Raw genomic sequence first — 24,434 nt, 5'->3', positions numbered from 1 at the left:
GTCTTGGTAATTTCTGTTGTGATATTACCATTTTTGTCTGTGATGGTCTCTTCTTCTTTTGGTAAGATTTGCGAAGGGTTTGTCAAGTGTGTTAATTCTTTCAAAGAACCAACTCCTTGTTTTGTTGATTCTTTGTATAGTTTTTTTTGGATTCCAAATCATTTAATTCTGCTTTGATTTTAATAATTTGCTTCCTTCTACTGGGATTACGGTTGGTTTGTTGCTGTTTTTCCATGAGCTTAAGGTGAGACATTAACTTGTTGGTTTGCGATTTTTCCAACTTGTGGTTATAGGCACTCAGAGCTATAATTTTTTCTCTGAGTATTGCCTTTGCCATGTCCCAAAGGACCTGGTATTTTGTGTGTTCCTCTTTGTTAAATTCCATAAACTGTTGGATTTCTGTTCTGATCTCCTCGATGACCCATTGGTGATTCAACAATGTGTTGCTGAATCTCCATGAGTTACAGGATTTTCGAAGGTGGAAATGTGTGTCCAGTTCCAATTTGATGCCTTTGTGGTCTGAGAGCGTGCCAGGAATAATTTAAGTGTTTCTGAATCTGTCCAGGTTTGTTTTATGGCCTAAAATGTGGTCTATTTTGGAAAATGTTCCATGTGCTGCTGAAAAAAACGTATATTGTGTTGTTGCTGGGTGGAATATTCTGCAGATGTCTGTTAGAGCTAGTTGTTCTATAGAGTTGTTCAGTTCTAAGATTTCTCTGTTGAGTTTTTGCCTTGTTGATCTGTCCATAGGTGAGAGTGGTGTGTTAAAGTCACCAACAATCACTGTGTTTCGATCTATGTATGGTTTCAGTGAAAGTTAAGTTTGCTTGATGAGGTTCAGAGCTCCGGGATTGGGTGTGTAGATATTTGGGATCGCTATGTCTTCTTGGAGGAAAGATTCCTTTAGTAGTATGTAGTAACCTTCTTTGTCTTTTCTCACTAATTTTGGTTTGAAGTCTATTTTATCTGATATGAGGATGGCAACCCCAGCCTGTTTATGGCGGCCGTTAGCTTGATAGAGTTTATTCCAACCTCTCACTTTCAAAAAATGTTTGTTTTTTGGGGTAAGATATGTCTCTTGAAGACAGCAGAACAATGGATCTTGCTTTTTGATCCAACTAGACAAACTATGCCATTTAATTGGAAAGTTAAGTCCATTGATATTGAGAATTAGGATTGAGAGATATTTATTAGTTCCTACCATTTTTAAAAGCTTTCATTAGGGCCTGTGTGTTGACAGTTCTTGTGGTACTTAGATGGTATGCTATTTAGGTGCCATTTCTTTCCCTATATTGCATTTATTTTGGTTTTCTATGTATAGAACATCTTTCAGAATTCTCTGTAGTGTTGGTTTTGTTGCAACATATTGTTGCAGCTTTTCCCTGGAATGGAATGTTTTTATTGTTTCCTCAGTTATGAATGAGAGCTTAGCTGGGTACAGTATTCTTGGTTGGTAGTTATTTGACTTAAGGTCATGACATATATGCTTCCAGTCACTTCTTGCTTGCATGGTCTCTGCTGAGAAATCTGGGGTTATTCTGATTGGTTTTCCTTTATAGGTTACTGATCCCTTTTCCCTGGCTGCCTTTAGGATCCTTTCTTTGTTTTCTATTGATCCAGTTTAGATTATGATGTGGCGGTGGGATGTTCTTTTCTGGTTAGGTCTGTTTGGGGTTCTAAAAGCTTCTTGTATCTGGATGGGCCTGCCCTTCTGGATATTTGGGAAATTCTCTGAGATGATTCCCTGAAGTATATTTCCAATACCATTGACCTCTTTCTCCAGACCCTCCTCCATACCAATTAGCCTTAAATTAGGCTTCCTAATTGTATCTTGGACCTCCTGAAGCGCTCTCTCATATTTCCTAGATTTGGATTGACTCATTTTCTGTTCTTTCTCTCTAACAACTAAATTATCTTCAGCCCTGGAAATTCTCTCCTCTGCATTGTCTAACTTGCTATCAAAGCTATCTACTTTATTTTTCATCTCCCTTGCTTCTAGTTGCTCATTTTTGATGCCTTGCATCTCTTCTTTTAGATCATGTATGGATTTCTTTAGCTCCTTGATTTCCATTTGAGTGGTTAGCTCAGTAGCTTTATTTTCTTTGGACATTTGCTGGAGTTCGGTCACCTTTATGTTTGTGGATTCTATGAATTCATCCATTTTTCTTTGAAAAACCTTTATTATGGCCTCTTTTATGGCTTCTGCTTTTTCACTTATCACCTTGTTTATGTTTTCCTCTTGGTTAGCTATGGCTTCCTCCCTTATCTCTTTCTTTATATTTTCACGTTTTCATTAATGATGTTTATGAATTGCATTTGTATAGCACTTGGAAGACTCTCCTCTAGGTTTGCCAGCCACTGTTCCATTGTCTGTTTACATTGGGTGGGAGATGTTATTCCTTGATTTGACATTTTTCTTGAGATTCATGTTCTGCCCTTTTGAAAATGGGAGCAAGATTAATACTAAACACAATTATAGTTTTTCAGATATAACCAACCTAGACCTCTTTAGCTCGCAGACACTAGATGTTCACAGTTTTTGAGTGGTATTATCACTCTTTCTTTTTGTGCACTTACAGACCAGTTAAATACAACCACTGATAACCGATTTATGACCAAACCATAAGCCTCTCAATCCAATCTCTATTGTATTTTAGTCCCTCTGGACCTAGAGTATAATTGAACACCTAGATATACAGTATTGCTCAACAGCCATCTAGTGAAGATCCATGCATTATAAGGGTTGAAAGATGAACAGAGGACCAGAGATAGAAAAATAGTATGTGAGAGAACAGGGGAGGTACAAGAGGAATAACATAGGAGTGTAAGATTATTATAGTAATGAAGAAAAGGTATAGCATAAGGGTAACTGACCTAAGTTGATAAGCAGGTAGCGTAATTGAGTACAAAGTTTGGAAAGTATTAGATAAAACTTATGTGTTGCTGCACGACTAGCTCTCAGCCTCACAGTGGGCTGTGGGATGGATCTGCGAGCTTCAGTCTGAGCGTTCTGGGTGGACAGTTGGTTTTCCTGTGCTGCTTCCAGGGGCTGGCCCCAGCCAAGGGTCTGGGGTTTGGGAGTTTCCAGGGGCTCTCAGCAGGAACAGCAGGAGACCGCTCTATTCCCAGGGGCGGGGCCCAGCTGAGGACGTGGCCTCCAAGGGCAGAGCCTCACCTTTCTGATTCTCAGAAGATGAACCTGGCTGCTGGTCGGCCCTTCAGTTCCCTGCTGTGTTTCTGCCACTTTGGCCAGGAGTCTGTGACTGTGGGGGGCCTCTTGGTGCTGTCTTGCTCAGGATTCCCAGCTGGAGGGTGCCCGGCTCAAAATTTGAGGGGAACAGATGCTAGCTCCTATTTTCCCGCACACCCCACCTGCTGTTGTAAGGCAGGGTCTCAGTGCCCCCCACTCTCCAGACCCAGTGGCCTGGGAGAGGAACCTGTTGGGTGAGTGGGAGCTGGGACACCTCCATCTCTCTTGGTGGAGTGCTGGGTTTTAGCGTAGCCCGCCTGTCCGACTCCAGTCAGTAGCCTGGGAGAGGAGCCTGTTGGGCGGGTGGGGGCTGGGACACATCCATCTCTCTTGGTGCTGGGTCTTAGCGCCGCCTGCCTGTCAGTCTCCAGTCAATGGCCTGGGGGAGGGGGCTGTTGAGGGAAGGGACAGGATTCTAAATTCCTTGCCCCCCTGCTCCTGGACAGGATTCTAAATTCCTTGCCCCCCTGCTCGTGTCAGTCTTTCTCAGGCGGGGTGGAGGGGTCTGAGTTAAGTTCTATTGCTTGGCACCAGCTCTGCTTTCCCGATGGGTTTGGAGACCCGCTGCGCTACTCACGCCTCTGCGTTTGGCTGTGGGTGCTCCACGGTGTTGGGGAGTCTTTCACTCCCCTCGGATCTCCGCTGCTGCCTGTGGTCCGCATCTGGGTTCCGCTGCTTGCTGTTCTGGTTCCGCGTCTTGATTCCACTGCTTCTGCGGCTCGCTGGCCCGGTCCTATGCTGGTTTCTGTGGGTCGGGGCTGCCTGGCCCCGCGCCCTCCACAGCCGCTTTTCGAGGCTCAGAGCCAGTGGCGAGGGGTGGGGGAGGGTCCTCGCGTTCCGAATTCTTTGAGAAAGTTGGATGTAAGCTTTATCTGGATTTCTTTTCCAGTTTGAGTCCTTCTCCTTTGCTTTTTGAGTTTGTTGTTGTGGATTTCTTAAGGTAGTTGGCTCGTGGGACTCCCTGGTTCTCTCTTTTTGTGAGAGAGAGCTAGGCCGCGTCCCTATTGTCTCCGCGCCATCTTCCCTGCCACCCTTATTTTATGCCTTTATATTCCCTGTGCAGATGAAACAAAGTTTTTTTTTTCCTTTCAAGCTAGCTGAGAGAACATTAGGAAATAGAATTGCAAATATGTTTCCATTCTGTCAGAGAAATGCTTAACATTTTTCCTTATTACTTAGACATCAGTTAAAACTATGACATTTCTCTTGTTTGTACCAGCACTAGAGTAAGAAAGAGAAAGATTCTATCATAAGGAACTCATTCCCCCAAATCTTTAATAAGTTCACTTAACACTCTCATGTTTGGGTCTCTGTTTATTTTACAGTGAAAATTCACATTAAACTTTTCAGCTACTCTGGCACAGCAGATCATAGTGTATGTGTTCATTTGAAATGCTGGTCTGTACAGCAGTGCACAGTAGCTATATGATTAGGATTACTTGGGCAGACAAATTAAGATTCCCTATAGTATTAGCTCTTAAAAGTCTAATTTCCCTGTGTGGAATCATATTTATCATCCCCTAAATTCAGAACCACAAAAATAGCACACTTACGTTGGTCACTTATTCATAAAATTCCCCTCTTACCTGGCTTGCAATCTTGATTCAAACCAATCTAAACCCTGTCTGTAGGATGCAAAACACAAGCTGATGATATTTAAGTATTAGGGCTGCTAGGGAAGGCAAGCAGTTGAGGAAAGACCAGCATTTGATTGATTGTACCTTCTGCTTTCTAGTAGCAAAAACATAATGATTTGGAGATTGCTGTATTTTTTTATTCCTTTGAAGGGTTTGGCTTACAATTTTCTAAAAAAAAATCTAAGGCCTCACCTGTCAGTCTTCAAAAAAGGCATTTTTAAACAAATAGCAATTGTCTCAAAAGGACAGGGTTTCATTTCATGATTAGTGAACTTTCCTGCAAGCTTTTTTTCATAGAATCTGCCTCCAGAAAGACAAGAAGCAGTTCTTCCCAAGTACAGCATCTTAAAGCATGACCTTCTTGGCTCAGAGAGCAGTTTTGATTATTAATGGCCAAAATGAATTATCCTAAAGCAAATTCGTTTTTGAAAGCAAAGGTTCCATTTTGTAGGAGGAAAAGCTAATCTCAAGGCCTAGAACATAAGGTTAATGGCTAACTTGCTGCAAGGATAGAAATATGAAGAAAGCAAAATCTCTAAGTCTGCTGAAGAACTAATCAAGTACATTGTTCCCTGGATTCTAGAAAATTGCAGTGTGCTTTTTAGAAAGGTTGAAAAGATGTCTGTGGGTTTCCTTGGGGTTTACTTTGTCTGTTACTATGTATTGTTTCTCTTCTGGGGTATTGGTGGCTTCAGAGTTGTGTGAAATGTGCAGAAGGTGATGGTTGCTGGTAGTGTTCTGGTATCCCCTGGCAGAGGACTCCTACTTCCAAATGACAGATGCTTCCCTCTGCTGGCTGAAATTAAATTCAGCCTTCCAAGCTAAGACAGCTGAGGAAGAATCATTGTCTTGTTGATTATCAAAGCATACTTATGAGACAGAGGGTCTGGCTCAGTGGCAAAACACATACCCACTATGCATAAAGCCTTGGGTTTGACCTCAACATAATCAAAATATTTTCGATTTTTTTTTAAAAAATTGTTGCCTTATTTCTGTTTTGATTATGTTCTAAAAACTAAGTGCCTGTGATTGTACATAGAGATTCCCTGCTTGAACACTTGTTTGTTAAACATGTCATTTAAAATATGATGTAAAAATCAATGCTAATAAATTCTTTAATAAAAAAAGCTCTCAAAAAGTACAAAAATAGTTTTGAAATTCATCCTTAAGAAACTACCTATGAGCAGCTTAAATTCATCCCAGAGTGGTGATGCAGTTCCATCCCTCCATTCCTCCTTCCCTCAGTCCCTTCCTTCCTCCCTGCCCCTCCCTATCTTCTTCCATCCTCTATCTCTCCCTTTTACCTTTTCTTCCTTCCTTACCTTTTCTCTTTATTTTTAGTTTCAAAAAAAAATTTTTTTTTGCCAGTCCTGGGCTTGATTGAGCTCAGGGCCTGAGCACTGTCCTTGGACTTTCTCAGGGCTAGAGCTCTACCACTTGAGCATCAGCACCATTTCTGGCTTTTTTCTATGAATGTGGTACTGAGGAATCGAACCCAGGTCTTTGTGCATGTAGGCAAGCACTCTACCACTAGGCTAAACTCCCAGCCTTCAAAAAAAATTTAAATATAAGTGTGAAGGCTTTTACAATGAAAATCTGTTTTGTTGTTGTTGCTGTTTTTTGTTTCCTTTTTTGATTGTGGGGCTTGAATTTAGGGCCTTACCAGTATCCCTGAATCTTTCTGCTCCAGGCTAACACTCTACCACTTTGAGCCATAGCTCCACTTCAAGTTTACTGATAATTAAGTGGAGACTAGAGTCTCATGGATTTTCCTGCCTGGGCTGGCTTTGAACCTCAATCATCAGTTCTCAACCTCCTAAGTAGGTAGGATTACAGTGTGAGCCACCAGCACCCAGTTTGTATTTCTATTATCCAATACTGAGAACCTGCCTTGGACAGCTCAGATTTGTTTTCAGGGTTGTATTTTCTCTTTCAAAAATTATTGATAACTAGATTCTCTTTTAAATATCATACCTTGTCCTTTCCTTCTGTCCTGCCTGTAACCTCAGCCCCAAAATTCCTTGTTATAAGTTTGAAATATATTTGAACTGTCCATTCGTTTTTACTGTGGCAGACGTGTGTGTGTGTGTGTGTGTGTGTGTGTGTGTGTGTGTGTGTGTACAATAGATACATACTCTTAAGTTTAATTTTCCCTTTTTTGCTATAATTCACATATTATTTATGAAACATCAGTACTGTCATATTCCATTGCCCTTTTTACCTAATCTCTCTGAGTGTCTAGGATTACAGCTATGAACCACTGGTGTCTGGCCTGTTGTCATCTTTCTACCAGCAATATTGGATTAGGGGGTCCATCTTACTCTAGAATGACAGCAGGCGCACATTTTATATCTTATTTTTTTCCTAAACAAAATCATGTTTTGAGTTACTGGGGATTAGAAATTCAACATAATTTTTTTCCTGAAAGCAAGGGAAACATATAACCACATTATTTCCTTTTCTACCTGTTTCTCCATAGCATTTACCAAGTACTTTGTATACTTACTTTGTTTTTCTGTTTTCTGTCATTAGAATATAGGCATCCAGGCCACAGGATGTGGAACTATTATGCTGAATGATATAAAGACTAGTGCTTGATTTCTTAGTATGAGCTTCATCAATATTTGTTGAAAGAATGATTACAATGTTTCTAGTTACAGACTTAAACAGACTAAATAAGATGACATGAACCAAATTTATTTGATTTAAGGAAGGGAAACAATGACCCTTAAAGTCCTAGAGAATATTGGTGTTCATGATTAAGATGTATTTTTTTTATTTCCAAGAGTAATATGCAGAGGTAGAGATTGTTCCACAAAAGAAGCCTACCAGATGAAGGATTAGTACAGTGTCAAGAGTGATCTATGAGAAATGAGATCTCTTTGGCCTCTTTGTCTCTTCTCTGCCTTAGAGAGAACTTTTCAAATAAGATGGGGGAATGGGTAATCTTAGTTTGTGTAGTATGTTCCAGAAACTATGCTAGGTATTGATCCTCATTAAGACAATCAAAACGTACCCTTCATTTGACAGAGGTAGATATGAAGATCAGTAGATTGAACAAATGTACAAGACACAGAAACAGTTCAATAGGATCCAAATTTAGACCAACTGAACCAAAAAAAAAATCAGTTGTCTTTCCCTGGTAATATTCCTTCAGATTTAGTGGATACTAGGATGTCAAAGACAAAGAAGTAAAATGGCCCACAAATGCTTCTTCAGAGGATTTGACATAGAGCATGGCAAAGCCAGAGAAGGAATTTTTTTTAAACCAGACTCTTGGGTCAGGATCATGTTTTTTTTTTTTTTTTTTTTTTTTGCCAGTCCTGGGCTTGAGCTCAGGGCCTGAGCACTGTCCTTGGACTTTCTCAAGGCTAGAGCTCTACCACTTGAGCCTCAGCACCATTTCCGGCTTTTTTCTATGTATGTGGTACCAAGGAATCGAACCCGGGTCTTCATGCATGCTAGGCAAGCACTTTAACCACTAGGCCAAACTCCTGGCCAGGATCATGTTTTTACACAATGAATGCCTCAGTTTCAAAACTGTACAGCTCTTGAGGAGTTAAAAACATGCAGCCAGAACAGCCCTGGGGAGGATTTACAGTGGAGAACACCATCCTGTTTCCTTTGTGTGGTCCTGTACGAATCACTTTAGCTCCTCTGAGCCACACATTCATCTGCAGGGTAATGACGATGCTTCTATATTGCACCCAGCCTTTTACTTGGTGCCAGCTCAGTACTCATCTTGAAATGTTCCTAATGAAGTTGTACCTGGAAGCTGTCAGGTCCACCACTGAAATAATCATCTGATTTGCTTGTTCCTCATATAGGTGTCCTAGGACAATCTCTTGGCTTTGCCTCTTTGCTGCCTGCACTGTGGAAGCTAAGAAGACACAGCCTTCGTTGGAAAGGTAGGGTTGGCTTAAGTTTTAATTGTTCTAAAAAGTGTATGACTTCACTTACCTTCCATGGGGACACTAGTAACACTTGGTTCACATACAAAAAAAGAGCTTTTCAAATGATAAAATTGCAAGAGTAGATTCCCTTAGAGAATTTACCCTCTCTTGATTTTCTATTTGTAGCTCCCATTTTAAAATTGGAATATAAATATTATGTCAGTTAAATGAAAGAGTGATGACTTGACTTTCTGAAAGAAGCATTACCTTCCCTTTCTGTGAAGTGTAGCTTAGCTGTTACCTGATTGACACACCATTATATTGTCCCCTCACCAGACAGTTACACATATTTAATATTTTTGTGTGTAAAAAAAGTAAGATGAAATAGTTACAAAGTCAAGTGTTATGTCTTACATGGATTTGAGCATGATGGTGGAACGGAAAGGAAATAACTAGCAACAGAAGGCAGCTTTCTCCCCTGAGGCATATCTTCTGAAATGTTTTTGAGTTACTTGCCTTTATACATCTTTGAATAGTTTCAATGTATAAGTTAAGCACATGTCTATTTAAAAATTATACCAATAAAGGAAAACAAAGGTACTGTTGATGCTTAGGATAGCATCCTCCAAAGAATGAAGTGTGGCATAATGTATACAGTGAATGAAAAAACACTGACAGTGTCTCAGCACAGTTTTCTATATTAACTAGAATCTCTTCCTCAAAGCAAACATAAAAATCTAGAAGTATAACTCTAACCTTCTTGGGAAACTTATTGGGTAATGGTAGACTATAAGGAAATTCTGGGACTTACCTTACTTCTCAAATAATAGATCCTATGTCCATCATTCTAGAAAGGGTTTTGTGCTGTACTTGGAAAACAGGAGTCTTGTCCAAACAAAAATATGAATAGGCTTTTCTGGGTTTTTCCTCTTAGTCCATTACCTGCAATTCATAACTTTTGTTTCCAATTACATTTCTATGTGGCTACTTATTTTTTTAATCAAAGCATAAAAAAGGATTGAATCTCTGGGACTTCATTTCTGAATTATCTTATGTCACATGAATTAAATATGTCTGTTATACTTTTCTTTTAACTGCCCTTTTGTTATGGGAGCATTGACTGTGATGCTTATCATGGGTCAGGAAAGGTATCATAATGTTTCCTGTTATAATACTAATCTGGTAATTTCTTCAGTATAGGATAAGTGAGCTACGCTTGCTTGCTTATTTATTTATTGTTCTTTTAATTTTAATTTTTTGAGGCAGGATTTTTCTAGCTCAGTAGAAAAATATCAAGATTCACCTGCCTCAGTAGAATTACTGTTTTGTGTCACTATACCTACTTGATTATGTTCATTTAACCTTACCCTCATGTAAATACTCCTTTCCTTTTCTGTCATTCTTTTGTTTGCTAATATATTATGAGAAATCCTGCGTTTCCATCCAACAATAAATTCTCATAAATTGAATAGTCTATGTCCCTATCCTACCATCAAAATTCTATGCTCCTTTCCTAGCTTTCAGTAAGGGCCCCAATGTTCTATATCTGTTTTGTATTGCATACTTAACTTATACCTTGGCTATACCCATGGCTTTATGTAGGCAAAGCTTACAGAGTTGGGCAGATTTTCCCCTAGAATTTATAACTCTGTGAGACATTACTGCATCCTTCCTGAGGACTCACTAAGCCCAGATTTTGGAGGGATGAAGCAGGTATCTTCACTTCCTAAGCGCCTACCTCTGATGAATCACCTGCCTATCAAGAGACTTTCCCTGGGAAAAAGGATTAAAAGCAATAAAAACAATTACTTTGTTGGGAGCCGGAGCCTGCCAGCATTACTTGAAATGGAACATTTGTATTGCGTGCACACTTACTGTGAGATTTTGCATGTAGTAGCATACAAAATATACTTTGGTATAGTTGCAAAACTCCTTTTGACATGAAAACTGTCTATAAGCAACATGTATCTGAAAGGGTAGCAGTTTGTTCTCAGCAATTATGAGAGGGAGGGATTAGGGGTGATTTTCAAGTTTTGACATCTCACTTCTTCCTCTGTGCTTTGAAGGACTTCTCTCTGCTTACAATAAAGGCTATATTCCTAATGGTTTCAGTATATACTCTTTGCAGTTATTTTTTTTCTCTTTAAGATTTCTGCTGTCTGCTGTTTGATCTCAGCCAATTCACTTAACCTCTCTGAAGTCTGTCTCCTTTATTCATAAAATGAGGCTAATTATAGGAACCACCTCATAGAATGGTTATGAAAGATTAAGTGACGATTTAAGTGAAATGGTTTAGAAAGGTGTCTTGCATGCAGAAACTCTCAGGAAATGGATGCCATGATGATTATTAAAGGAGACATGTGCTTATTAACTTTGGGTACTATTGGAGCAGTTTTAATACTTAGTTTCTGTTAGAATATTACCTCTGTCTACTTTCAGTGAGGCAAGAAACACCTGAGACCCAAAAGAAAGGCAAAAGCAATGTGTCAAAATACCCTGTAGTCTTTGGTGGATAATCTTTAGATAATCTTGGTAGATTCTGTATAAAGCATATGGCTTTGAAATTGAGCACAGCTAGTCTAAGAGTCAGAATTGACTGATAGTTTATCATTTAACTTTACATTGTGCATTTGGTAAAATGATCAATGTGTCCCTGACTCTGACTTCTCTTTCTTCTTAAAAAAAAAACAAAACACAAAAATAGGACTGAAGTATGGCTTAGCAGAAGAGGACTTACTTAGCATCATGAAGCCCTGGGTTCCATTTCTAGCAATGAAAGAATAATAAAATAAAATACAAAAACAACAACAACAAATATATAAAAAGCAAGATTAACTATCACCAGATGAGAATATGAAATATGAATATGAAATATTTCTAAAGTCATATCTACTCTACTAGATCCCACATTCTCATGGATATCAATAACACCATGGAAGAGGGAGAAGAAAAATGAAAGGTAGGGAGAGGAAAAAGGAGAGGTAACAGAAAGGAAGAGAGAGAATAGAGAATAAAATAAGAATAAGTAAATTTATTGTGGAGTTAAAAATCAAAAACTTAAAAGCCTGCATGGATGCTATACAAGTTACCAATTTTTATATCTTTTAGAATAAGCACAGGCTGAGTTTATTATCATTTGGGAGAGCTAAACTTCAGTAGAAATCCATCAGTCTTTTATAGTTGAAGACCCAGTGACAAAGTGCAGGTCTCTGGCAACCACTAGAACACGAATTTAGAATCTTGAAAGAAGAGAAAACAGAGAAGGGAAGTTCCTAATTCTCTATATGAACAGGTTAGGCTATAACTTGAGCTATTCACGTAAAGAGCGGACACAAATTAACACATTTCAGAATGAAAGAATTGAACTGAGATTTGAGCTACTGTCCAGGAGAATGTTTTCAATTTGAACATAACCAAATTAATTGCTGGCTGAAACAAATCAATGGTCATCATAGAACTAAAAAGGAATTCAGACTTTTCACATCTTGATATGCATTGACATACATTCACATGATACAGATTTCAGTCATGTGATATACAAGGAATCAACTAAGTATGGGCAATTTTAAAGAGAAAAAGGAATTGTCATGAAGAAATTACTAGACAAAGATTTTTTTTTACTTTCTATAGTTTTTTATTTCTATAATTATGTATTTTTTATAACTGGGCTTTATGAAGAGCAGGAAAATATACTTTGACTGAATAAGGAAAGAAATATAGAAAAGAAGTTGATAATAATGGCTCATGCCTATAACCACAACTACTCAGTGGCAGGCGATTGGAGGATCCTGGTTCAAGAAAAATCTACACAGACACCATAGACTGACCAGTGACCCTGACCCCATTCCACAGCTGGGTATGCTGACTCATAGCCAGCTAGGAAAAATGTAAACAAGAGAATCATGACCTATCCCCTTAGGGTATAAACACAGATCCTGTCCCCAAAGTAACTACATCAAAAAAATAGGTTAGAGGCATGGCTTGAGTAGTAGAGTTCCTGCCTAACAAGTATGAGGATCTAAGATCAATTCAAAACCAATAAAAAATTTATACAAAGCCAAAAAACAAATAATTATAGAACTGAAGAATGCAATATTTGAGATTAAAATTCACTGAGTAGTCCCAGTTGAAGGTAACCAATAAAACTGTCCTTGAACCTGAAGATAGATCCATAGACTATTTCTTCTTCAAGCACAGGAAAAGAAATTGTGTACTTGAACCGAAAAAAAAAAAAGAATCAAGCCTCAGGTACCTGTGTGGCAGAAACAAAATATTTAAAATATTTGGCATGCATGAAGTCCCAAAAGTAGAAGAGAAAGAGATGGATATCAAAAATATACTTCAATAAATAATGACTAAACTTTTAAACCTGGTGCAATATATAAATGTGCAGTTCTAGGAACATAACAAATCTCAAATGAGATAACTTTGATAAAAAAACTATTAACACTTGTTCAAATTACTGAGAATAACTATTAAAAAGGAACTCTTGGTAGTAGTCAGTGATATCTCTCACTTCATTCTAGATGTGGCTAATGGCTAAAAAAAATATAAAAGCTTTTTATTAACCCAGTTAGGGATATTATAAACTGCATGCGCACGTACGTGTGTGTGTGTGTGTGTGTGTGTGTGTGTGTGTGTGTGTGTAAAAGTCCTAAGACTTAAACTTAGGACCTGGGTTCTGTCCTTGAGGTTTTTTTTGTTTGTTTTTGTTTAAGGCTCTTGCTCTATAACATGAGCTACGATTCCTCCTCTGGCTTTTTTAGAGAGTGGGTGGTACTTAATTGGAGGTTATAATCTCATAGATTTCCTGCTTAGGCTGGCTACAGTTCCCAATCCTCAGATCTTGGTCTTCTGAGTAACTAGAATTATAGATGTCAGTTTAGCCAGTGCAACTTTAAAAGCTGAAAACTGCATATGTATATTCTGATAGAGCACCATGTTTTCCCATTTGTTTATAATAAGAATTTAGAGGTTGTGGGCCACTTTTCTAAATTTCTGTATACTCTATGATATGAGAATTGCACTACCTCTTACAACAACTGATTGACTTTGGCTTTATCTGCTTTTTATTTCTGTTTCTTTGCTCTTCTAGGATTTTTGAATTTGGGACCTGGTTCTGCTTGAGCTATGTCCCAGCCCTTTTTTGCTTTAGTTATGTCTTTAGTAGGATCTTGTATTTTGGGAGGTGGGAAGGGGGTTAGGGCTAGGCTTAGATCATGGTCTTCTTATTAGCAGCCTTCTGTAACTTTTTGCCCCTATCTCCCAAATAGCAGGATTTGCAATTGTGAGCTACCACTTCTGTTCTTTCTATGTCATGTTCATATTGTATTGGCAAATCTAGTCTAGAATCTTGCTTTCTAGCTAGCTGAGAAATAGCTAATATAGCCAAAACTAAGTAAAATTACTAATATATACATAGCAAGTAACAGAAGAAATCTGCTACCCACAACTGCTAAATAATAGAGCTGTAAGTATATACTGAACATGAGAAATTACTATGTTCTTTTGCAGGCAGAGCTAAGAGAGACATGAAGGAAGTTTCCATTTCTTTTTATCAGAAAATTTAAAAGTTATCCCATCTAAACATGTCTAAGATTTCTTCTCATTTCTTTCTTATTATAAAAAGAGACTTCAGATACTTGATAGAAGTTTTTTTCATATATTTTTATTGTAATTAATAGAAGGGTTACATTATATTCACCAGATAGAAGGTGCATTACTTCACATACATTTATAACCTTTCTCATGTTTTGGTCCGCATTTCCCTCCCCCTACCCCCACCCTCATCTTGTTTTCCCCCCTTCCCTATCCAATTTCAAATAACCAAATACGCATTTATCCAGTATATCAGATAACAAAGTGAAATACTGTAACAATATGAGATAACCAAGGGACAGCAAAAGAGATGAGAGATAACATAGCACATTAAGGACAACAATCACTTATTATATGGCTTTTGTTTCTATATCCTAGAGGTCCTTTCATTTAGTATCATACTGTATGGCCTTATGTATCTAGGTTTTGCTCTATTGCAAATCTCTGCTAGGATAGCCCAAGATTTCTACTGATTATGACAAATGAGGGTAACCATTGAGCCTATGTTCCTTTGAGTCTTGCTTACTTCACTTAATAGAATTTTTTTCTAAGTCTTTCCATTTCCTTACAAATGGGGTTATGTCATTCTTTCTGACAGCAGCATAGAATTCCATTGTGTACAAATACCACATCTTGTTGATCCTCTCATCAACTGAGGGACATCTAGGTTGGTTCCATATCTTTGCTATGGTAAATGGTGCTGCAATGAACATCATTGTGCTAGTGGATTTAGTATGCCCTAGTTTCTGGACCATTGGGTAAATGCCAAGTAGTGGAATTACTGGGTCATAGGGGAGCTCTATGTTTAGTCTTTTGAGGAACTGCCATACTGCTTTCCATAGTGGTTGAATGAGTTTGCACTCCCACCAACAGTGTAGTAGTGATCCCTCCTGGCCACATTCCCTCCAGCATCTGTTGCTATTAGTTTTTTTGATCCTGGCCATTCTAACTGGAGTGAGGTGGAATCTTAGAGTTCTTTTGATTTGCATTTCTTTTATGACCAGAGATGTTGAGCATTTCTTCATGTGTCTATAGGCCATTTTTGTTTCTTCTTCAGAGAAGACTCTCTTTAAGTCTTTGGCCCATCTTTTAATGGGATGGTTGTTACTTTGGAGATTAGTTTTGGAGTGATTCGATTTTTTTGAGCTGTTGATATATTTTAGATATGAGGCCTTTGTCTGTTGTATGCTTAGTGAAGATATTCTCCCATTCTGTAGGCTTCCTAATTAGTTTACTAGCTATATCCTTTGCCATACAAAAGCTCTGCAGTTTAATGCAGTCCCACTTATCCAGCCTTTCTCTGATTTGTTGTGATTCTTGGTCCTTATTGAGAAAGTTTTGACCTGTGCCAAGGAGGACTAGTGTGTCTCCTATTCCTTCTTGTAAAGTTTTCAGTGTGTTGGCTTTTACCTCCAGGTCTTTGATCCATTTGGAGTTAATTCTAGTGCAGGGTGACAAAGAAGGATCCAACTTTACTTTTCTGCAGGTGCTTAACCAGTTCTGCCAGCACCACTTGTTGAAGAGGCATCTTTCTTCCATTCTATTTTTTTGGCTCCCTTGTCAAAGATTGGGTGACCATAGGTCTGTGGTTTAATATCTGGATCCTCAGTTCTATTCCATTGGTCTTCAGGCCTGTTCTTGTGATAGTACCAAGCTGTTTTAATTATTATAGCTCTAGCAAGAGCATATTTGTGCCTAAATCTCACTTCTCCTGCAATCCTGATACAGGCTCATATAGAAATCTCAGGAAAGTTAGACTGTCATTCACTGTGTTAAAAAAAACTCTGAGCTTCTGTGGATCATCTAGCTGGTATTGATGACAGGATCTTTGAAGAACGTGTTTGATTTTATTCTCTATACATAGCAGGTATTATTGTCTATGTTTTACAAATTGGGAAACTGAGTTCCAAAGAATTGAGAGAAATGGACTAATGCCAAATTTAAGCATTTTATAGAATTTGAGTCTCTATCTCTCTGTCAAAAGCCCCAGTTTCTCTGGTATACTAAACTTTTGGAGGGAAATGTTGAATAATGATGTAACAACTTGTCAATTTTCCTAACAATAATTCAGTAAATACAGTGGTCATTGTGAAGAACTGGTATCTCCTGGATTAGAGTCCATCCACTGTAAACTCGCCAATGGAGCTGTGGTTCAGAAAGCTCTATATAAACTCCATTGATGTCAGAGAACCATTTTGAAAAAGTGACAGAAAGTCAAGTTTCCTGGGGGCAACTTAAATGACAGCTTTACCAGTTCAGTTAAATGTTCTTCACCTATAAAGCTTTTATTTTGTATAGCAAAGAGATACCTAAAACCTTTTTTGTAAATGCATAGGCATAATGCTCTCATCAGTTTGTAATGAATAAATTCATTTGTCAGTTAATCTATTACCATGCATATAGTATGTACTCATTAAATCCTGTGCTATGAGCAGGTTGTCAAACTGCTCATTTAAAAAATGTGTAGTGCTGTTCTTATGGGAAAGAGGCAGGAATCAAAGGAATGGAGAGCTTCCTATTAATATTTTAGAGTTTGCTTTTAAAGACATCTAGAAATTGTTCTGTTTTGTAGTTGTGATTAAAGGACTATTCCTTCTGAATTTTTCTTGTTTGTTTATAATTCAAACATTGTAATTATAATGGAGTTGCTCTTATAATAGAGTTACTAAATCATTCTGCCATCAGATGAAAACCAAAGAGGAAGGGCTCACTTCTTTGTGAGTGTAAGCTCAATTTGTATATGTTGGGGCTGAAACAAAGTGGGATTCAATCTTAATTAAAACTGGGTTTTAATCTTGCTAAATTTCTCTTTCAGAGCTTGCATTTTGTGGTTTAGAGTTGGTCATCATTTTAGAGGGTTGTTAATCCTTTCTGACAGCTAATGCCTTCAAAGCTATTGATGTTTAGAAATTAGTTTGTATGATACCTTAAAAAATGCCAAAGCTTATGCTCCACCCCAAACTGAATAGATCAGAATCAATGAGGGGTAATACCGGTTTTTACAACCTCTCCAGATAATCCCAGTGTGAGCCAGTGCTAAAAGAGATTGGACCCAAGTTGACTCCAGTTGTCCATAAGCTCATATCAAAATTCATCTCGCCAGCTACAAGAATCATCATTTAGGATCTCCTCAAATTGTTTTTAACACAGTGAACAAATGTGATTCTTATACACTAAGCTTTGAGATGACAGTGAAGGAATAAGATTATCATCATAAGACAAGCTCAAAGAAATTCATGTACAAATAACAAATGACAGTAAGTCCAGGAAAGGCTTTTGTTTTGTTTTTAGTAATAATTTTGATTCATCTTCATTTGTGTCTAATGGGAATCACTCATAGTTATAATAGTTTTATAATCAACTTTACTTTGGTAGGCAAGTACATCTAGTGCCATGATGAGATCAAAGGATGTATACACATAATCTAGCCCTGTGACCTTTGTATACCACGAACTAATGATTACATCCAATAAGTTTTGATTGGCCTATAAGAATATTGGAAACTAAATGAGGAAATAAATTATGTTGGTTTTAGGGTATGGAGAAATTGCCAGATCAGAAAACTTTGACATATAATGAAATGTTAATAAAAATGGAGCATTCTGCTATTGTTAGTAATTACTACATTTATTAATTACTCAAACATCTACTTTTAAAAGCACTTATAAATTAGCTTTTCTCCTTAAATACTACTGAAGATTTGTGATTACTGTGAAATTTTAAAATTAAATCAACCAAATTATATATATATACATAAAATTTCAAAGATTTCATATATGAAAAAATGTTTAATGTAAACTGATATCATGTGGAGCTATGCCTTCAAAGAAAATCTTTCTAAACCTTAGATAGGTCTGGTAAATCTTTCCAGATCATCAAAATAAAAGGATGCTTAATTTTCCTGGGTTCCATTTTCATTGATAGGGTTATTAAAATATATACACAAGCATCTGTCAAAAGATGCACTGAAATTAAGCTAATACATATTGCTTATGTTCCTCATAAAAGAGAGAGAAAAGAGGAAAATCATATTTTTTAGCCACAGAGAATACTATCTTTAAATTTATGTTGGACATATTGATTGATAAACATTAAATGAGAGCGACAAGGTAAATATATATATATATATATATTCGACCTCTTGTTTGGCTATTAAGCCTTCAATAATTGTAATAATTATAGTGAAACAATATCTGACTATAATAAAAGACAGAAGTGGTATCATTGGAAATTTAATCTCAGATGTTAGTTTATGTCCAGAGCTACTACCATTGTTAGTTCTCTTTGCTATATTCACATTCTCAATTGGATTGCCAATGAGACCCTCAGTTGCAGGATACTCCTAATATATATTGAAAAATCACTTCTGAATTCTGAAATCTTTCCTAACATCTCAGTTAATTCTTTCCATATCTTAGTTATTTTGTTGTTGTTGCTACTGCTCTTGTTTCTTTCATAAAACGTTCTTTGGTTTCCTTTATTTGCTTCTTTTTTTTCTAGAATGTAAGTGCCAAGAGAACAGGAACTATTGCTGTTCTTCACAGAATCCATCATTGGGAAATAAAGGCAGTGACAATTCATTACTTTGTTCTTGCCAGAAAGGATCAAAGGAGTGTCATGCTATTAGGGTCAATATTACAGGGGATGAACTAACTGGCTTGGACATACTGTAGTACATCTCTTTTAAACAGCATTTTTTAATACCCAGTCGTTGTGAAATGAATGGTAGGAGAGAAGTTATATCTAAGGTTCATTGAGACCTTTCTTACCACTCCAGCATCCAAAAGGCAAACCAGGAAAAAAAATCGTATAGGAACAATCTTGTGTATAAATTCTATAGCTTCTAGATATATGAAATGGTTAATTGTTTTCCTGAAAATAACTGCTCTGTACTTTCAGAGAGTGGCCTGAAAACTTCTTGGCAATACTTCAACTGATTAATAATTGAGAATGATGATTGACTGGAGAATGGAAGTGGCGCTAATAGCCCCTCATTTTCCTCTTTATTATTTCAGACAAATTAGTAAGTGATGGTGGAGGTGTGGAATGTTTGGGGGTCAGCTGGCTAAAAGCTCTGATTGAAAATGTACGGCTGATACTTGATCTTAGTTCTTACAGATGCTATTGGCTTCTATTGTGATGGTGGGGGATTCCTTTGCTGTTGAGTTGGTTCTGTGATGCATGGCTGTTACATTACTGGCCAAGTAACTGAACCACAGCAAGCTTATACTGTGGCTCTGCTCTCAGGGTCCCATTGTGTTGTCACAATGAGAAAAAACGAACTTCAGTGATTAGAAAGAAATCTAATAATAGAGATTTATCACATGCAAATCACTCTTTTAGCAAATACAAGTTTTAAGTCTTAGGAGAGGGTTATGAACATGACATAGAAAGTCCAGAAGTGATAGCTAATGTCTGCAAATCCCTTTACATGGGAGGTAGAGTCAAACAATCAATGAAGGCTGTTAATAAGAAGACTATGATCCAAGAATTTCACCAAGTTGACTCGTTGTCCATAAGCTCAAGTCAAAATTCATCTCACCAGCTACCAGAATCATCATTTGGGACCTCCTCAAATCGTATTTAACACAGTGAACAAATGTGATTCTTATACACTAAGCTTTGAGAGCCCAGCCACAGAATAAGATTGTCATCATTAGTAGTTGTCGACACTATTCTCACTTTATGGCGTCAAGAAACCCAGGCAAGCATAGATGGGTTAAATTACAGATTCTCTGAAGGGTGGAGCTGGGATTTGAACCCCTAGCATTTCGGATCCTTTTATAAAGTAGGCCTGAGCATCTGTCCAAAACATGAGGAAAAGTCCTGCTGGTTGATATATTTGCAAATGCCACAAGATGGAGAGTTAGGAAGTGGACTGTGTCCCCGCTTTGCTTGGAGAAGGAGAAAGGCAGATAGATCTCTGTCTCGAAAAACCAGGAGGGCAATGGCAGTGCCCCTGACCGCTTTCCTGTAAGTAACCCATGTTTTCAGCCCTCCCTGAAGATAAATTGTTGGTCTAGGAAAACAAAAGTGTTTTTCAGGCACTCTGCTGCGGTGGGTAGCCCCGAGATGGGGTTATGAAAGGATCTTTTCTGCCTCTGCTGCCTTTCCGGGGTTACATTCTTAGCGAATCTTCGTTCTGAAAATGGAGCTTGTTAGTGGCGTGTCATCCGAGGGTGGCAATTAGTCGCATGTGTTTGGTGGGGTGCCAGCCCCCCGCGGGCCGCCAGACCTCAGTGCGGGAGCCACTGTTTGTCATGAATTAGTCTTTAAATAAAGCAAGTTTTTTTTTTAAATGGAGCATGCTAATTTGGGTTTTGCTAACTCCTTCTGAAGAAGGCTTGGCCTGTTCCGTGCCAGCTGGCTGAGTTGGCAGTCAGCGGAGAAACCGAGTCCCTTACGGGAAAATTGCCTGGCTCCGGCCTCCCACTCGGAGAGCTCACGAAGCCTGAGAAACGGGGTGAAACGAGGGGCAGAGATGGAAAGGGGACTGGGCTGGTCGCAGCACCCCACATCGCACCCTCGGAAGGAAAATCGGCCTTCTTGTCCCAGTCACGCCGCCCTCGGCCACCCATTCAGTGATCTCTACATAAAAGGCCTCCTCATCCCTGGCTCACACACTGTGCCGTTTATTCTCTTCCAAGTCGTACTTAAGGGATTATCACTGCAGCTTTTAACTCCCCGAGGAAGCGCTGAATGGACTTGAATGGGGCGGAAGAATCTCCAGTGAGAAAGTGTCCACCTCCCCCCGCAAAGACTCACAAAACCCTCAATCATGACATAAGAATGACATCCTGTGTGTGTGTGTGTGTGTGTGTGTGTGTGTGTGTGTGTGTGTGTTAGTTTGGTGGCGGCTGTCTCTCACCACCCTCATGAACAATACATTGTACATATAGGCGGTAATTACAAAGGATCACATGGTAGTAGACTAGGAGAGGGGTCTCACACCCCCAAGTCTGATGGAGAAAGAGAAATCCCACCTAGCATCCTTCTGGCTTCCAACTCTGCCCTGACCCATTGGAAGTATGTTTTCTTACATATTACAGGTGGATAGTTTGATATGGAGCCAGGTCAACTCTCATACCATCAGTGGTAACAATATTTTTATTCATTCATTCATTTGTCCATCCACCTTACCCATCTATCCATGCATCCATCCATCTCCATCCATCCATCCATTCTTTCTTTCAGTTTTATTTTGCATACATGCCTTTCTCTCCAAATACGATTATTATTCAGTATTGGAAAGAAGAGCCTTGTAACTAGGGGAGGCAAGAAATGAATTTAAATAAGCTTCCCATTTGTTCTGAAGATTCAGAAAGATGGAGTTTTTTGTTTTTGTTTTTGAATTTTTTTCTTTCCCCCTCAGACGAACTTATCTGCAGTCAATTGCTGAGATCTATGAGTTGTCCTGATTACTAATGTGGTGTACATGAAGTTTCCTGGAGTGAGGTTTTATTTATTTGTGTGTGTGTGTGTGTGTGTGTGTGTGTGTGTGTGTGTGTGTGTGTGTGTTGTCTCAACCTGTTTATTTGACACGGGCGCCTCTCATCTTCTGATTTCTGATGGCAGTATATTAAGTTTACTAATCAACTGACACTCAATTCCTAAGAGACTCAGCCTGAAAAGTTTCCTGACAGGACAGAATGTTTTTTTAAACAAATGCTGAGGCAAAATTGAGGGTGAAGGACACTTTAAATACTTGAGTACTGTAAATAGTTTTAAGGAGGATTTTGGTTTTTCAAGACAATACATTTTTCATTTTTTATTAATGCTTATTTAATATTTTGGCTTTCACCCGGGCAATGTGCTGCTTTTACGAATAAGAGCTGATAATGAGCCCATGGAGCCTTTAATTTATGATGTATTTGACAGCATTGTGGTGGATCTGATTTGGGATGCATGTGATTATGGCTGCAAGCTGAAAATAAACCAGCTGGTATTTGTTCTGAAACCATTCCGGGAACACCCTCCTATTAATGGCCCATGACTTGATCCAGCATCTGGTAAACTAACACATTGTCATTTTTACCATGAAAGTCAGTACAAATCATTAATGATTCTGTAGCCATTTATGTTTTTCTCTTGTCTAGAATATGCCAATTACCATGAAATTATTCCTATTAGTGACATGATTGAATGATAGTAACCTGACTGTAACTTGCTGGCAGAAGTCTTCTCATAATGACAATAATGAACTGTACATCTGAGTCCTTGCTGGGCTGCATTAAACAGGAAGGTTGGTTATTGTATGCTTCTAACCTTTCACAAACAATACTTCTTAATAATTGTTTGAATTGGAGGAAATGTGCTGTTTTGTAGATTGGATTCTGTGTGGGGTTGTATCATTTTTTATGTAATTTGTTGGGGGAAAGAATCACTATGTGCCATTAGAAATTGTATGCAGATTCCACTTTTCAATATGTGTACATTATGGTCATCATCAGTTCATAGGGCCTAGCAGTATCATGATTCTTTGGATAGGTAGCATCTGAATTTTAATGAATATTGCACATATAATCATCACAGGATGGAATAATACCATTAGTGTCAGTGATCCTAAGAAATATACAAATAGTGGTATAGCACCATAAGATTTTGTGTGTGTGTGTGTGTGTGTGTGTGTGTGTGTGTGTGTGTGTGTGTGCTGATACTGGCACTTGATCTCAGAGCCTATGCACTCATTTGGCTTTTTTTTGCTCATGGCTGGCACTCTACCATTTGAACTATGTCTCTAGTTCCACTGTGAGATTATTGATGAGTTAAGTTACATGTCTTCATTTCTGGCTTAGGTATGTTTATAAGATCATGTGATCTGTCTAATGGAGAATACCTATGAGGCTGGTAATACACTGAAGAAGGCCTTCTACAGCCAGTATTGAATTTGTGGTAAGGCACTTGGGAATAGAAAAACTTAGCTATGTCTTCCAAAGACTCAAGGACACTAATGTATTGATCCATTACTGTGGCTCATCCCACATCTTCTTGTCTCACTTTATTTCTGGACATCAAGGAACTGTTCTGGAGGACGTGTGATCCAAAGCCTCTTACCAAAACTCCATTGACTATCATCATTTTCTGCCCTGGAGCTTCTCTGATACCCTGGATGGAGGGCACATTGGCAACTTGGAAGTGTGAGAGAGCTAGTCACCCATGGAATGACCTCTGTTAGTGGGAAAGGGAAGCTGACAAGAGAAATTCTTTCCATGCTTTTCAAGTAATTCTAATACATGTTTTCCCAAATGGTTCCATCAGTTAGAACCCAACTTGCCTATATCCTTGATCAGTTTGAGAATGCATTCTTGTAGCACATTTCCCTCTGTAAAGGGATGATGTGATTCTTTCACCAAGATCATCTTTACTGGGCCTATACATCCATGCATCAGTGGCTTAGTATGTTGGATCCTAATCTCCTGTCTGAACCCATCTCAAGAGAATTAACTATCCATTGACTCTAACCTCTTCTTCAGAAATACCTGAAAAGTTCCCTTCCTTGTGGTCAAGGGCAGTAGCCAACTGTTAATCAGATAAGGAAGAACCACTGCATTTGTATCCCAGAACTCCCTGCATGAGTGACTTCCCATTAGACTCAAAATGAAGTCACATCCTAGCTTCCTCTTGGGTGTCTCTAGTTTCCTCATTTCTTCACAGCTGTTTCCTAAGGGAAAGTTTCCCATCATCTATTTGTATAAGAATGCCCATTGTATGGTCTGTTTATGAGGAGCCTTGTTTACAACACCTTTCTTCTGTGTTTCTTCCCTCTAGACTATTAATCCTACACCCAGGGTTTCTTCCCCAAATAGATAATCTGATTGTAGGACCTTGTGTACACTCTGCTTTTTCTGAGTGTGTGTGGAACTGAGTGAGGAGCTGGGACTAAAAGATGAATATATTTTGTGGTTCCCCTCTATGCTGCTGGCTACATGAAGCACAGGTTCCTACTAAGTATCCTTTTGAGAGAAGTTAGGTGTCCTAATGTTATGGTAAAGTGATTCAGAAAATAAGTGGTGAAATTGAGAGACTGCGAATATGAGGCTAACAAGGATATCAATG

At 38.4% G+C, this 24,434-nt stretch overlaps 1 protein-coding gene across 2 annotated transcripts in view; it reads left to right on the top strand.

Annotated features, from left to right (window-relative positions):
- The window catches only part of Fhit (fragile histidine triad diadenosine triphosphatase), a 1,032,375-nt gene that overhangs the window by 164,094 nt on the left and 843,847 nt on the right, over positions 1 to 24,434 (top strand). For both annotated transcript variants that reach the window (XM_090323228.1, XM_090323236.1), the window contains exon 2: positions 8,715 to 8,795. The gene's annotated coding sequence lies outside the window, so the exon portion shown is untranslated. The remainder of the gene's footprint in view (positions 1 to 8,714; positions 8,796 to 24,434) is intronic.

Source organism: Megascapheus bottae, chromosome 2 (assembly GCF_031878675.1).
Source record: "Megascapheus bottae isolate mThoBot1 chromosome 2, mThoBot2.hap1, whole genome shotgun sequence".
Classification (NCBI taxonomy): domain Eukaryota; kingdom Metazoa; phylum Chordata; class Mammalia; order Rodentia; family Geomyidae; genus Megascapheus; species Megascapheus bottae.
Note: the sequence above shows the minus strand (reverse complement) of the source record. Positions and strands in the feature narration are given on the sequence as shown.